This window comes from Paramisgurnus dabryanus, chromosome 2, assembly GCF_030506205.2.
Source record: "Paramisgurnus dabryanus chromosome 2, PD_genome_1.1, whole genome shotgun sequence".
In the NCBI taxonomy this organism is placed as follows: domain Eukaryota; kingdom Metazoa; phylum Chordata; class Actinopteri; order Cypriniformes; family Cobitidae; genus Paramisgurnus; species Paramisgurnus dabryanus.
Genome location: NC_133338.1, coordinates 14,507,931 through 14,521,403, shown reverse-complemented (window position 1 = coordinate 14,521,403; position 13,473 = coordinate 14,507,931). Strand labels below are relative to the sequence as shown.

General features: G+C 37.4%; 5 non-coding genes across 5 annotated transcripts; all 5 read left to right on the top strand.

Moving 5' to 3' along the window:
* The first annotated feature begins 824 nt into the window (after nucleotides 1-824).
* Nucleotides 825-1,039, top strand: LOC135784763 (small nucleolar RNA U3). Its single transcript, XR_010546087.1, has one exon. It is a non-coding gene; the product is annotated as a small nucleolar RNA U3 (small nucleolar RNA).
* A 1,007-nt stretch (nucleotides 1,040-2,046) lies between these two features.
* Nucleotides 2,047-2,261, top strand: LOC135736868 (small nucleolar RNA U3). The gene has a single exon (XR_010527975.2). It is a non-coding gene; the product is annotated as a small nucleolar RNA U3 (small nucleolar RNA).
* A 1,033-nt stretch (nucleotides 2,262-3,294) lies between these two features.
* LOC135736878 (small nucleolar RNA U3) lies at nucleotides 3,295-3,509 on the top strand. Its single transcript, XR_010527985.2, has one exon. It is a non-coding gene; the product is annotated as a small nucleolar RNA U3 (small nucleolar RNA).
* Nucleotides 3,510-5,671: 2,162 nt separating this feature from the next.
* Nucleotides 5,672-5,886, top strand: LOC135736877 (small nucleolar RNA U3). The gene has a single exon (XR_010527984.2). It is a non-coding gene; the product is annotated as a small nucleolar RNA U3 (small nucleolar RNA).
* A 7,097-nt stretch (nucleotides 5,887-12,983) lies between these two features.
* Nucleotides 12,984-13,198, top strand: LOC135736874 (small nucleolar RNA U3). Its single transcript, XR_010527981.1, has one exon. It is a non-coding gene; the product is annotated as a small nucleolar RNA U3 (small nucleolar RNA).
* The last annotated feature ends 275 nt before the right edge of the window (nucleotides 13,199-13,473 follow it).

Here is a 13,473-nt window from a genome sequence, read left to right as displayed (position 1 = left end):
ATCAGTGTTTTGCTCAAACTGTGCAATGAGACTTCTTTTCGTGTTGTCGTCTTGATCTAGCTGCAAGCATACTACACAACACACCGCTGACGAGCTGCACACGCTACAAATTACTCAATAAAGAGGCGTTCCTGACCATCAGCGAAAATACATTTTCTCACATAAATTCTGGCAAAAAATTTCAACTATCAGGCCATTGCTCCATGAATGGATGATCAACGTGCCCTTCAATTGGTAGACCTTTCTCTGTTAATACCATCTGCACTGGGATTGGTTGGATGACTTACGAGTTGTCATTGTGTCGCTCACATTACGAGATCTCTTGGGGATAATATCAAACCGGTTTGAAAGTATTTGTGGGTCTGTGACAGCTCGAGACAGGTTCGAATCACGTTGCTGGCATACTTATACATAACGACCTTCGGCAGCCGTAACGAGGTCCGATTTGGTCGCGATACGAGGGTTTTGTGGCGGACCTTGGAAATCTGTCCGCGATAGCAAAAGCCCGCCAAAATCCAACCTGCAACCAGTCGCAACCTGCAGGCCGTGAGACTCGAACCAGCAACTCTCAGGATATAAGCCAGACTCTCTATCGAGTAGTCGACGACTGCCCATGCCAATGTTGTATCCCTAAATACTTCAAATAACGCATTGTTTTTAACAGATTTGCACACATCCATTCATTAACTACAATCCATAATGAAGGTTTTATAGTTTTGTGTTTCTGAGCCTTTTGTCCCTCTCAGAATCATAAGGCCACAACTTACCATCATTCAGGTTCATCGTCTGTCAGAAGTTGTGTTCGGTAAGCGCGGTGAGATGTCAAGACTATGCTTTCAGGGATCATTTCTATAGTTTCTAAACTGGGAAATGTGTTTTGAAAGAGTTGAGTCTCTGGAACCACGATGAAGAGTGTTGATGTGCTTCTCTGAGCATGAATCAAGGAATGGTTGCTGATCATTATCACAGATCATTGCTATTGATGAATGTTCTTTAATCCTAATAAGTTTAAAGAAGAGAAGTGCATGATCAGAGTGGGTTCATTATTTGAGGTTGAAAGAAAGAATGTGCCAATAGTTGTTTTGTTTGTGTAAACTAACATAAACTAACATGAGTGCTGTGGTTGTTGCCTATTTCAACAAACATGTTGATAGATTTTTGGTGGAGTCGGCTATTGGTGTTAGTTGTCGCAAACACACAACGGGTTTGGAAAACTACCTGAATCAGTGTTTTGCTCAAACTGCGCAACGAGGTTTCTTTTCGTGTTGTCGTCTTGATCTAGCTGCAAGCATACTACACAACACACCGCTGACAAGCTGCACACACTACAAAACACTCGATAAAGAGGCGTTCCTGACCATCAGCGAAAATACATTTTCTCACATAAATTCTGGCGAGAAATTTCAACTATCAGGCCATTGCTTCATAAATGGATGATCAACGTGCCCTTCAATTGGTGGACCTTTCTCTGTTAATACCATCTGCACTGGGATTGGCTGGATGACTTACGAGTTGTCATTGTGTCGCTCACATTACGAGATCTCTTGGGGATAATATCAAACAGGTTTGAAAGTATTTGTGGGTCTGTGACAGCTCGAGACAGGTTCGAATCACGTTGCTGGCATACTTATACATAACGACCTTCGGCAGCCGTAACGAGGTCCGACTTGGTCGCGATACGAGGGTTTTGTGGCAGACCTTGGAAATTTGTCCGCGATAGCAAAATCCCGCCAAAATCCAACCTGCAACCAGTCGCAACCTGCAGGCCGTGAGACTCAAACCAGCAACTCTCGGGATATAAGCCAGACTCTCTATCAAGTAGTCGACGACTGCCCATGCCAATGTTGTATCCCTAAATACTTCAAATAACGCATTGTTTTTAACAGATTTGCACACATCCATTCATTAACTACAATCCATAATAAAGGTTTTATAGTTTTGTGTTTCTGAGCCTTTTGTCCCTCTCAGAATCATAAGGCCACAACTTACCATCATTCAGGTTCATCGTCTGTCAGAAGTTGTGTTCGGTAAGCGCGGTGAGATGTCAAGACTATGCTTTCAGGGATCATTTCTATAGTTTCTAAACTGGGAAATGTGTTTTGAAAGAGTTGGGTCTCTGGAACCACGATGAAGAGTGTTGATGTGCTTCTCTGAGCATGAATCAAGCAATGGTTGCTGATCATTATCACAGATCATTGCTATTGATGAATGTTCTTTAATCCTAATAAGTTTAAAGAAGAGAAGTGCATGATCAGAGTGGGTTCATTATTTGAGGTTGAAAGAAAGAATGTGCCAATAGTTGTTTTGTTTGTGTAAACTAACATTAAAATCCGTGTGGTTTTTGCCTTGTTGTGATATGAGAGTGCTGTGATTGTTGCCTATTTCAACAAACATGTTGATAGATTTTTGGTGGAGTCGGCTATTGGTGTTAGTTGTCGCAAACACACAACGGGTTTGGAAAACTACCTGAATCAGTGTTTTGCTCAAACTGCGCAACGAGGTTTCTTTTCGTGTTGTCGTCTTGATCTAGCTGCAAGCATACTACACAACACACCGCTGACAAGCTGCACACACTACAAAACACTCGATAAAGAGGCGTTCCTGACCATCAGCGAAAATACATTTTCTCACATAAATTCTGGCGAGAAATTTCAACTATCAGGCCATTGCTTCAGGAATGGATGATCAACGTGCCCTTTAATTGGTAGACCTTTCTCTGTTAATACCATCTGCACTGGGATTGGCTGGATGACTTACGAGTTGTCATTGTGTCGCTCACATTACGAGATCTCTTGGGGATAATATGAAACAGGTTTGAAAGTACTTGTGGGTCTGTGACAGCTCGAGACAGGTTCGAATCACGTTGCTGGCATACTTATACATAACGACCTTCGGCAGCCGTAACGAGGTCCGATTTGGTCGTGATACGAGGGTTTTGTGGCGGACCTTGGAAATCTGTCCGCGATAGTAAAATCCTGCCAAAATCCAACCTGCAACCAGTGGCAACCTGCAGGCCGTGAGACTCGAACCGGCAACTCTCGGGATACAAGCCAGACTCTCTAACGAGTAGTCGACGACTGCCCATGCCAATGCTGTATCCCTAAATACTACAAATAACGCATTGTTTTTAACAGATTTGCACACATCCATTCATTAACTACAATCCATAATGAAGGTTTTATAGTTTTGTGTTTCTGAGCCTTTTGTCCCTCTCAGAATCATAAGGCCACAACTTACCATCATTCAGGTTCATCGTCTGTCAGAAGTTGTGTTCGGTAAGCGCGGTGAGATGTCAAGACTATGCTTTCAGGGATCATTTCTATAGTTTCTAAACAGGGAAATGTGTTTTGAAAGAGTTGAGTCTCTGGAACCACGATGAAGAGTGTTGATGTGCTTCTCTGAGCATGAATCAAGGAATGGTTGCTGATCATTATCACAGATCATTGCTATTGATGAATGTTCTTTAATCCTAATAAGTTTGAAGAAGAGAAGTGCATGATCAGAGTGGGTTCATTATTTGAGGTTGAAAGAAAGAATGTGCCAATAGTTGTTTTGTTTGTGTAAACTAACATTAAAATCCGTGTGGATTTTGCCTTGTTGTGTTGATGTGAGAGTGCTGTGGTTGTTGCCTATTTCAACAAACATGTTGATAGATTTTTGGTGGAGTTGGCTATTGGTGTTAGTTGTCGCAAACACACAACGGGTTTGGAGAACTACCTGAATCAGTGTTTTGCTCAAACTGCGCAACGAGGTTTCTTTTTGTGTTGTCGTCTTGATCTAGCTGCAAGCATACTACACAACACACCGCTGACAAGCTGCACACACTACAAAACACTCGATAAAGAGGCGTTCCTGACCATCAGCGAAAATACATTTTCTCACATAAATTCTGGCGAGAAATTTCAACTATCAGGCCATTGCTTCATGAATGGATGATCAACTGGTAGTTCAATTGGTAGACCTTTCTCTGTTAATACTAGTGATGGTCAACCCGGATCTTTTTAAGGATTCGGGTTATTCTGAGTCACTCACTAATATGATCCGGGTTGTGCGAGTCACTCGAGTCACTTGAGTCACTTGGTCAAAATCTCCCAATTCCAATCGCTAAGTCATACTAATGCCAACCAAGCAACTCGGATCACGCGTGCAGCTACGAGTTTATGACTCCTCTGATCACAAAAAAGGGCTTATGTGACCTGAGGAACTCGTAAAAAACATGCATGCCCGTGGTAACATTAGCAATAACATAATTGTAAAAGTTTGGTGTGTTTAGTTTAGTTTAATTTCATAACGACAAATATATCAACACCACATTTAGAAGATGTCAGGCTTGGTTGACTTGGACGTGAGAGGAACGTGTCCTGTTTCAGATTGACTTAAAAGATCCACGATAGGCTTCGGTTAATCTTGTGAGTGAGTCCCAGACAGAACCGCTCGCCCGCTCCTGCACGGGTCCTGTGAGTGAACCACTCACGTCACTCTGAGTGACTCAGTCAACAAGAGGAGCCGTGTACGTCCGTCGGTGGCGGATCTTTCCAGCAGCACTGCTGCAGCAGTCCTCGTATTTAAAAATGTTAAACATTTGCAGCTTCTACCCAAAACATTGTGCCAGTCAAATATTTCAACAGATTAGCCTACATGAGTCAGTGGGTTAACAACACGAGCAAGGCTTGTTTCTCCTAGCCCAGGATTCAAGCTCCATGAGTTGAGTCACTCTCTGTGTGAATCCCCGAGCCGCCGACCAACTCATTGTCGCGCGCACGCATCCCTTTGTTCTCGGACTCGGAGCTGCAAGAAATAATGATCCGGAATAGCAGCTTTTGATTCACTCGGTACCCCCAGTCGACATTTGTTGATGTAAATTAACTCGTTGTTGCAAGTTATAGAACCTATGGCAGCTTATGTAGAGTTATTTGTTGTAATTCTGTTGTAAACATTTGAAGAGCTTTGTGTTTGATACAATTTCTCATTTTTAATGCAAAATCTGAGAGGACTCAACTGACTCGGGTTAATGGTCACTAAGGACTCATGGTTCTCGAGTCATTTTAGGGATCGGGTTAAATGATCCGAGTTTCGGGTGACTCGCTCATCACTAGTTAATACCATCTGCACTGGGATTGGCTGGATCACTTACGAGTTGTCATTGTGTCGCTCACATTACGAGATCTCTTGGGGATAATATCAAACAGGTTTGAAAGTATTTGTGGGTCTGTGACAGCTCGAGACAGGTTCGAATCACGTTGCTGGCATACTTATACATAACGACCTTCGGCAGCTGTAACGAGGTCCGATTTGGTCGCGATACGAGGGTTTTGTGGCGGACCTTGGAAATCTGTCCGCGATAGCAAAATCCCGCCAAAATCCAGCCTGCAACCAGTCGCAACCTGCAGGCCATGAGACTCGAACCGGCAACTCTCGGGATATAAGCCAGACTCTCTATCGAGTAGTCGACGACTGCCCATGCCAATGTTGTCTCCCTAAATACTTCAAATAACGCATTGTTTTTAACCGATTTGCACACATCCATTCATTAACTACAATCCATAATGAAGGTTTTATAGTTTTGTGTTTCTGAGCCTTTTGTCCCTCTCAGAATCATAAGGCCACAACTTACCATCATTCAGGTTCATCGTCTGTCAGAAGTTGTGTTCGGTGAGCGCGGTGAGATGTCAAGACTATGCTTTCAGGGATCATTTCTATAGTTTCTAAACTGGGAAATGTGTTTTGAAAGAGTTGAGTCTCTAGAACCACGATGAAGAGTGTTGATGTGCTTCTCTGAGCATGAATCAAGGAATGGTTGCTGATCATTATCACAGATCATTGCTATTGATGAATGTTCTTTAATCCTAACAAGGTTAAAGAAGAGAAGTGCATGATCAGAGTGGGTTCATTATTTGAGGTTGAAAGAAAGAATTTGCTAATAGTTGTTTTGTTTGTGTAAACTAACATTAAAATCTGTGTGGTTTTTGCCTTGTTGTGATATGAGAGTGCTGTGGTTGTTGCCTATTTCAACAAACATGTTGATAGATTTTTGGTGGAGTCGGCTATTGGTGTTAGTTGTCGCAAACACACAACGGGTTTGGAAAACTACCTGAATCAGTGTTTTGCTCAAACTGCGCAACGAGGTTTCTTTTCGTGTTGTCGTCTCGATCTAGCTGCAAGCATACTACACAACACACCGCTGACAAGCTGCACACACTACAAAACACTCGATAAAGAGGCGTTCCTGACCATCAGCGAAAATACATTTTCTCACATAAATTCTGGCGAGAAATTTCAACTATCAGGCCATTGCTCCATGAAAATTCGACAGGTTCGAATCACGTTGCTGGCATACTTATACATAATGACCTTCGGCAGCCTTAACGAGGTCCGATTTGGTCACGATACGAGGGTTTTGTGGCAGCCCAGGTGAAAAAAAAGTGCACTAAAATACACTTTATTTAAGTACACTTAGTACACTTTTCCACAATATACTAAAAGTGCTCTATTTTCGCACACTAATTTTGAACTTAGTATACTAAAAAGTAGTATTTAGTACTTCTTAAGATGAACTTAATAGCATCTTAGTGTACTCAACTGTGCTATTTTGAGACACCATGAAGTTGAACTAAAATGTATTTTTAACATACTAGGTCTGTATTTAAAAAAAATATATTTAATTATAACTTGAAGTACACTTGAACCCACCTTTAAGCATTTTTAAATATACTTTAAAGTATACTAATGGTAAGTTAAAATAATATTCCAAATGTATTCCCAGGTGAAAAAAGTTCACTAAAATACACTATTTAAGTACACTTTCCACAATATACTAAAAGTGCTCTATTTTCGCACACTAATTTTGAACTTAGTATACTAAAAAGTAGTATTTAATACTTCTTAAGATGAACTTAATACCATAGTGTACTCAACTGTGCTATTTTGAGACACCATGAAGTTGAACTAAAATGTAATTTTAACATACTAGGTCTGTATTTAAAAAATATCTTTAATTACAACTTGAACCCACCTTTAAACATTTACGAATCTACTTTAAAATATACTAGTAGTATGTTAAAATAATATACCAAATGTATTCCCAGGTGAAAAAGTTCACTAAAATACACTTTAAGTTCACAACCTTAAGGTACCAAAAGCTCTTTATTTTGGTGCAGTAAATTGTGCTTAATATACTAAAAAGTAGTATTTAGTACTTGTTAAGACAAACTTAAGACAATCTAAGTGTACTCAACTGTGCTATTTTCTAAAATTGTATTCAGTTACAACTTGAAGCACATTTTAACCCACCTTTTAAACATTTATAAATGTAATTTAATAATTTCAGATATAATAATATTACATAAATAATATACTGTAGCATACAAAATGAAATAAAAATATATTGCCCACACATTTGTATACATAAAATAAATCATTTCTAATGTACTGTATGTGACATTTGAATTACAGTCAAGTTTACTATTAGAATGTTATACATGTCATATTTTACCTGCATGTTTGCCACCAAAACATGTTTTAACTCATTCTAAAATGATACCTATTCTGTATTCATACATACGAACCGGTTTCTTCCATCATTAACAACTAATTAAATGTTAAAGAAACAACTAAGTATGTATTCACTGCTATTGAAATGATTTTACAATATAAAACAAAGATCAGTGAAATGCAATGAGCTACTTTTATCAAATTGTGGAACATTAATACATCAATATGAAAAGTACACTATGAATATGCAACCATTGAATAATTATATAATCATAATGATGTAATTCTCTAAACAAAAAGTTACTGGACAAATGCAGAAGCGCATTTGAACTTACTCGAGATAAACCTTCAAATGGCTGAACCAAAACACAGAGCAGTTTAAATGTCACGTTTAAGTGGAGGGTCACTTCTTCTTGCCATTCAGACACTGAAGACTTAATCACAAGGTCTATGAAAAGGAAACAGAATATATACAAAATTAACCAATAATTAATGAACATATGCATTAGAATTTTGTTAACTTCTCAGTTTACCTTTTAAAGCTTTGACTGTGTCCTCATCAAGCTTGACATGAGTGTCCGTTTGATCCGTCGCTACATGGCACTCTACAAGTTACATTGAACAAAGGGTTATAGGAGGCTTAACTCACTGACACTGATATAATGCAACCTGTGTGTATTACAGGATATTCTTTACTTTGATAATTGTGTTTTATTTTAACCAAGGGCATTTTCCATTGACATGTCTATTGTGGTCTTGCTTACAAGAAAAGTTCACCTCTGTTTAAGGAGATTTAAGGAAATCAGAAGTCATGCCAATGGACTCTATGCACGCTTAACTTCCACATTTGACTCAAGGCTGCTCTTAAGTTTCCGATGCAGGAGATTTAAAGCAACACTATGTAGTTTTTTTACCTTTAAATAATGTCTCTAAAATTATTTCAGTGATAGAACAACTTTTAACTGGACAAATTGTACTGTTGCTGCAACCTAAGCAGCCTCCTAGCTGCTACAAGCACACTCTGAAAGTGGTGGTGGAGGGTAGAGCACACAGCCCCGCCCCTCCCCCTGCCTGCAGAAGAGTGTCTGATACCAGGCACTGTTGCGCTTTTCAACCACATGGGGGAGCTGTAAGTCATTTTTACATGGAAACTACATAGTGTTGCTTTAAAGCAGAGTGACAGCAGAATCGCTAAAATTACTTGTTTGCTGGATTTACCCAAATTTACAACCTATGATGTGTGAAGAATTGTCCAGATGTGCAAACTGAGAAAGGTTGCAAGTTTTATGTGTTGTCTTATCTCTGTAATCATTAAGATATATTCAGCTAGCCTGTACTAGCAGTGCTTACATTGTGCTGTTTTTTACAATTCGTCCAGCAGGCTAATCACGTTAGTAATATATTATTGTCTTTGTAATGTTGTCTAAAAGTGTCCGGTCCAACATCCAATAGGAAAATTCAACTGCAGTACAGGGCTCAAAATTAACTTTTTTTTGGTAGCACTGGTGCTCACAACTTTAAAGAGTTAGGAGCACCAGCAAAAATTTAGGCGCATCCATCCAAAAATTAAAAAGCACCACAACTACAATGTATATGTTAATAGATTTATTTTATTAAAATAAAATGCAACCACCAGGCTTTACATATCCTATGGCCAGCTTTTAAAATTTGGTTTTTTTTTTTTTTTTTTTTTTGTTTTACTGCATAGATTCCTAAATTAATACCCAACTGCTTTTGAAATAGTATAGCAATAATAATTTACCAATTACAGATTACAGGTAAAATGATTAAGATTACAATAGAAAATCTAGCAAACACGTAAAACACTGATTAATTGGGACATTTACAAAAGTGACCTTAATATATAAGGCTTAATATAGAAGGCTAATATTGGTATTGATAACTGCATTACCAGGATGCTATTACTACTAAATATGTTTTAAAAAATATATTTTTTTTATAAAAACATACCATCAACATTGTCGTGTTCCACATCAACATGGACCACAAGGATGTTTGTCGGATGTCCATTCACCAGCGCATGTGCACATACACTATCAAACACTCTTTGATAGACAGGTCGGTGTCTCCATCAATAATGAACACATTTGTCATGACACTATTTGTGTTTTTGGCACTTTCGCCATGTTTAAGCAAGGTCTGGCGCTTAAAATGTTTTGATTCCGCCACCAACGCCGTTTTACAGGATTTACAGTAAACACATTAAGTTACATCGAGCCATTTTCATAGCGGAGACACTCAAAATCTTTAAGCCACTCTCTCTGAAAGGTTTAACGTCAAGTCTTATTTTCCGGTGGTGGAGTCGCATTTGAATCCGGATTGTCTGATTAATTACAGTAGTAACATTGGCTGTAGTCGGCTTGTTCTCGTCATGCTCGCGGTGCATCTCATTTTCGCGCTTCACGTACCAACGTAGCACGGCAACAAGGAATGACTGACGCTCATATTAGCCAATCTGCGGTCTTCATTAAACGTAAGAACTTAATGGTGAAATTTGATTGGTTATGTAACGTTGGAGAGAACACTGAACCTGGGACAGCAGCACGCAGCATCACAATCTAAATCAAGTCGCACCACAACAAAATGGGCAGTCGCAGAAATGCTCCCAAATATATTTTAAGATCGCACAGATTAAATTTCGGTCGCATATGCGACCAAAATATTCGCAATTTTGAGCCCTGCCAGTAGCCACCGTTCAACCTGAAGAGGGCAGCACTCAGACGTTTTTACAACATATATTGTAGTATTGAAACACTTTATATCCAAATGTCAAAAAACTTACACTAATAAAGCATCATTCTTACAGATCATTAACTAAAAAAGTTGGTTTAGGGTTTAGTTACTCTTTAAACATTAGCATTAGAAAAACGTAAAAGTTATCTAAATGTTATACAAATACTGTAGAACTAAAAACTTACCACCAAGAATAAGTATTTTTACGGGCTGTATCTTCATCTGTTCATCTCTACTTCGACTTATTAGATATTCTCGGCTCTGATTGGTCAATTTGAATGCCGCTGTGCTAAAAAAAGACAGGCTGTTATGATTTCTGAAATACAACAAGAGAAATGAAATGCCGAACTTTACTCACAAAAAAAAATGTAACGTTATGTTCCAAAAGCCACACAACATACACGCTTTAAGAAGCTGGGTTAAAATTAAGACATACTGTAATACTAAAAGTTCTACTTATTTAATAGTTCACTAAAAATAAAAAGCAAAAATCTGTCATCAGTTAACTTACCCTCATGTTCTCTCATTCATCTTCAAACAAAAACCGATGTACTTTAATGAAATCCAAGAAACGTATATTTCCCCTCGATGTCAGATCCACTTGATAACCTACTTAAAAACTGCTCACATTTCAAAAAGTTAATCGCAACAGCAATAAAAAACATCGCCGAAGTAATCCATGTGAATCGCGTTGTTTCAGCCAAGTCCTCTGATGATCACTATATATAATTTAACAGTTTTAGTTTCAACTTTTAATCCACATTTACCAACGATCACCCACGTTGTGTATCGAACAACTGAATCAGGAAGCCAATGTGACGTACTGAATCCCAAGAACCAATGAGGTTTAGTCAGGTCCGTCACGTGTGTTGTTTGAATATAAACACTAACAAATTTATGTGGACTAACTTTGTGAAATCAATATATAATGCAAGTTCAATGATATGATGTTGAAATTGCAATGTTAGCCTATTAAAATTAATGTACATGTTTAAAAAAATATATATGTTTTTTTCTAAATACACTAAAACCTCTGTAAAAGTATGCTTGTGTTTAACATACTTTTTTTTTAAATGTGTAATTAAACATATATTTTTTCCCAGCGTACCTCTAGTGCTCTTTTTAGAAATACGTTAAATGTATGCTTGAGTTTAGCAGACTTATAAAAAGTGTAAATAAAAATATATTTATTACCAGTGTACCTCTATTGCACTTTTTAGAAATACATTAAAAGTATGCTTGAGTTTAGCATACTTTTTTAAAGTGTAATTAAAGATATAATTATTACCAGCGTACCTCTAGTGTACTTTTTAGAAATACATTAAAAGTATGCTTGAGTTTAGCATACTTGTAAAAAGTGTAATTAAAAATATATTTATTACCAGTGTACCTCTAGTGCACTTTTTAGAAAAACATTAAAAGTATGCTTGAGTTTAGCATACTTTTTTAAAGTGTAATTAAAGATATAATTATTACCAGCGTACCTCTAGTATACTTTTTAGAAATACATTAAAAGTATGCTTGAGTTTAGCATACTTATAAAAAGTGTAATTAAACATATATTTATTACCAGTGTACCTCTAGTGCACTTTTTAGAAATACATTAAAAGTATGCTTGAGTTTAGCATACTTTTTAAAAGTGTAATTAAAGATATAATTATTACCAGCGTACCTCTAGTGCACTTTTTAGAAATACATTAAAAGTATGCTTGAGTTTAGCATACTTATAAAAAGTGTAATTAAAGATATATTTATTACCAGTGTACCTCTAGTGCACTTTTTAGAAATACATTAAAAGTATGCATGAGTTTAGCATACTTTTTAAAAGTGTAATTAAAGATATAATTATTACCAGTGTACCTCTAGTGCACTTTTTAGAAATACATTAAAAGTATGCTTGAGTTTAGCATACTTATAAAAAGTGTAATTAAAGATATATTTATTACCAGTGTACCTCTAATGCACTTTTTAGAAATACATTAAAAGTATGCATGAATTTAGCATACTTTTTAAAAGTGTAATTAAAGATATAATTATTACCAGCGTACCTCTAGTGCACTTTTTAGAAATACATTAAAAGTATGCTTGAGTTTAGCATACTTATAAAAAGTGTTATTAAAGATATAATTATTACCAGCTTACATCTAGTGCACTTTTTAGAAATACATTAAAAGTATGCTTGAGTTTAGCATACTTTTAAAAAGTGTAATTAAGCATATATTTATTACCAACGTACTTGTAGTACACTTTTTTGAAATACATTTAAAAGCTATTTAACATATTTTTAATACACTTTAAATAAGGGAATACAAATGTACTAAAAACATATTACTTAAATTTTAAGTATATTTTTAATACATTAAATACAACTTTTTTTTCTCATGGGAGACCTTGGAAATCTGTCCGCGATAGCAAAATCCCGCCAAAATCCAACCTGCAACCAGTCGCAACCTGCAGGCCATGAGACTCGAACCGGCAACTCTCGGGATACAAGCCCGACTCTCTAACGAGTAGTCAACGACTGCCCATGCCAGCACTGTATCCCTAAATACTACAAATAACGCATTGTTATTAACAGATTTGCACACATCCATTCCTTAACTACAGTCCATGATGAAGGTTTTATATTTTTGTGTTTCTAAGCCTTTTGTCCCTCTCAGAATCATAAGGCCACAACTTTCCGTCATTGAGGTTCATTGTCTGTCAGAAGTTGTGTTCGGTAAGCGCGGTGAGATGTCAAGACTATGCTTTCAAGGATCATTTCTATAGTTTCTAAACTAGGAAATGTGTTTCGAAAGAGTTGAGTCTCTTGAACCACGATGATGAGTGTTGATGTGCTCCTCTGAGCGTGAATTAAGGAATGGTTGGTGATCATTATCACAGATCATTGCTATTGATGAATGTTCTTTAATCCTAATAAGTTTAAAGAAGAGAAGTGCATGTTCAGAGTGGGTTCATTAATTGAGGTTGAAAGAAAGAGTGTGCCAATGGTTGTTTTGTTTGTGTAAACCAACATTAAAATCTGTGTGTTTTTTGCCTTGTTGTGATATGAAAGTGCTGTGGTTGTTGCCTATTACAACAAACGTGTTGATAGATTTTTGGTAGGGTCCACTATTGGTGTTAGTTGTCACAAGCTCACACAACGGGTTTGGAAAACTACCTGAATCAGTGTTTTGCTCAAACTGCGCATCAAGGTTTCTTTTCGTGTTGTCGTCTTGATCTAGCTGC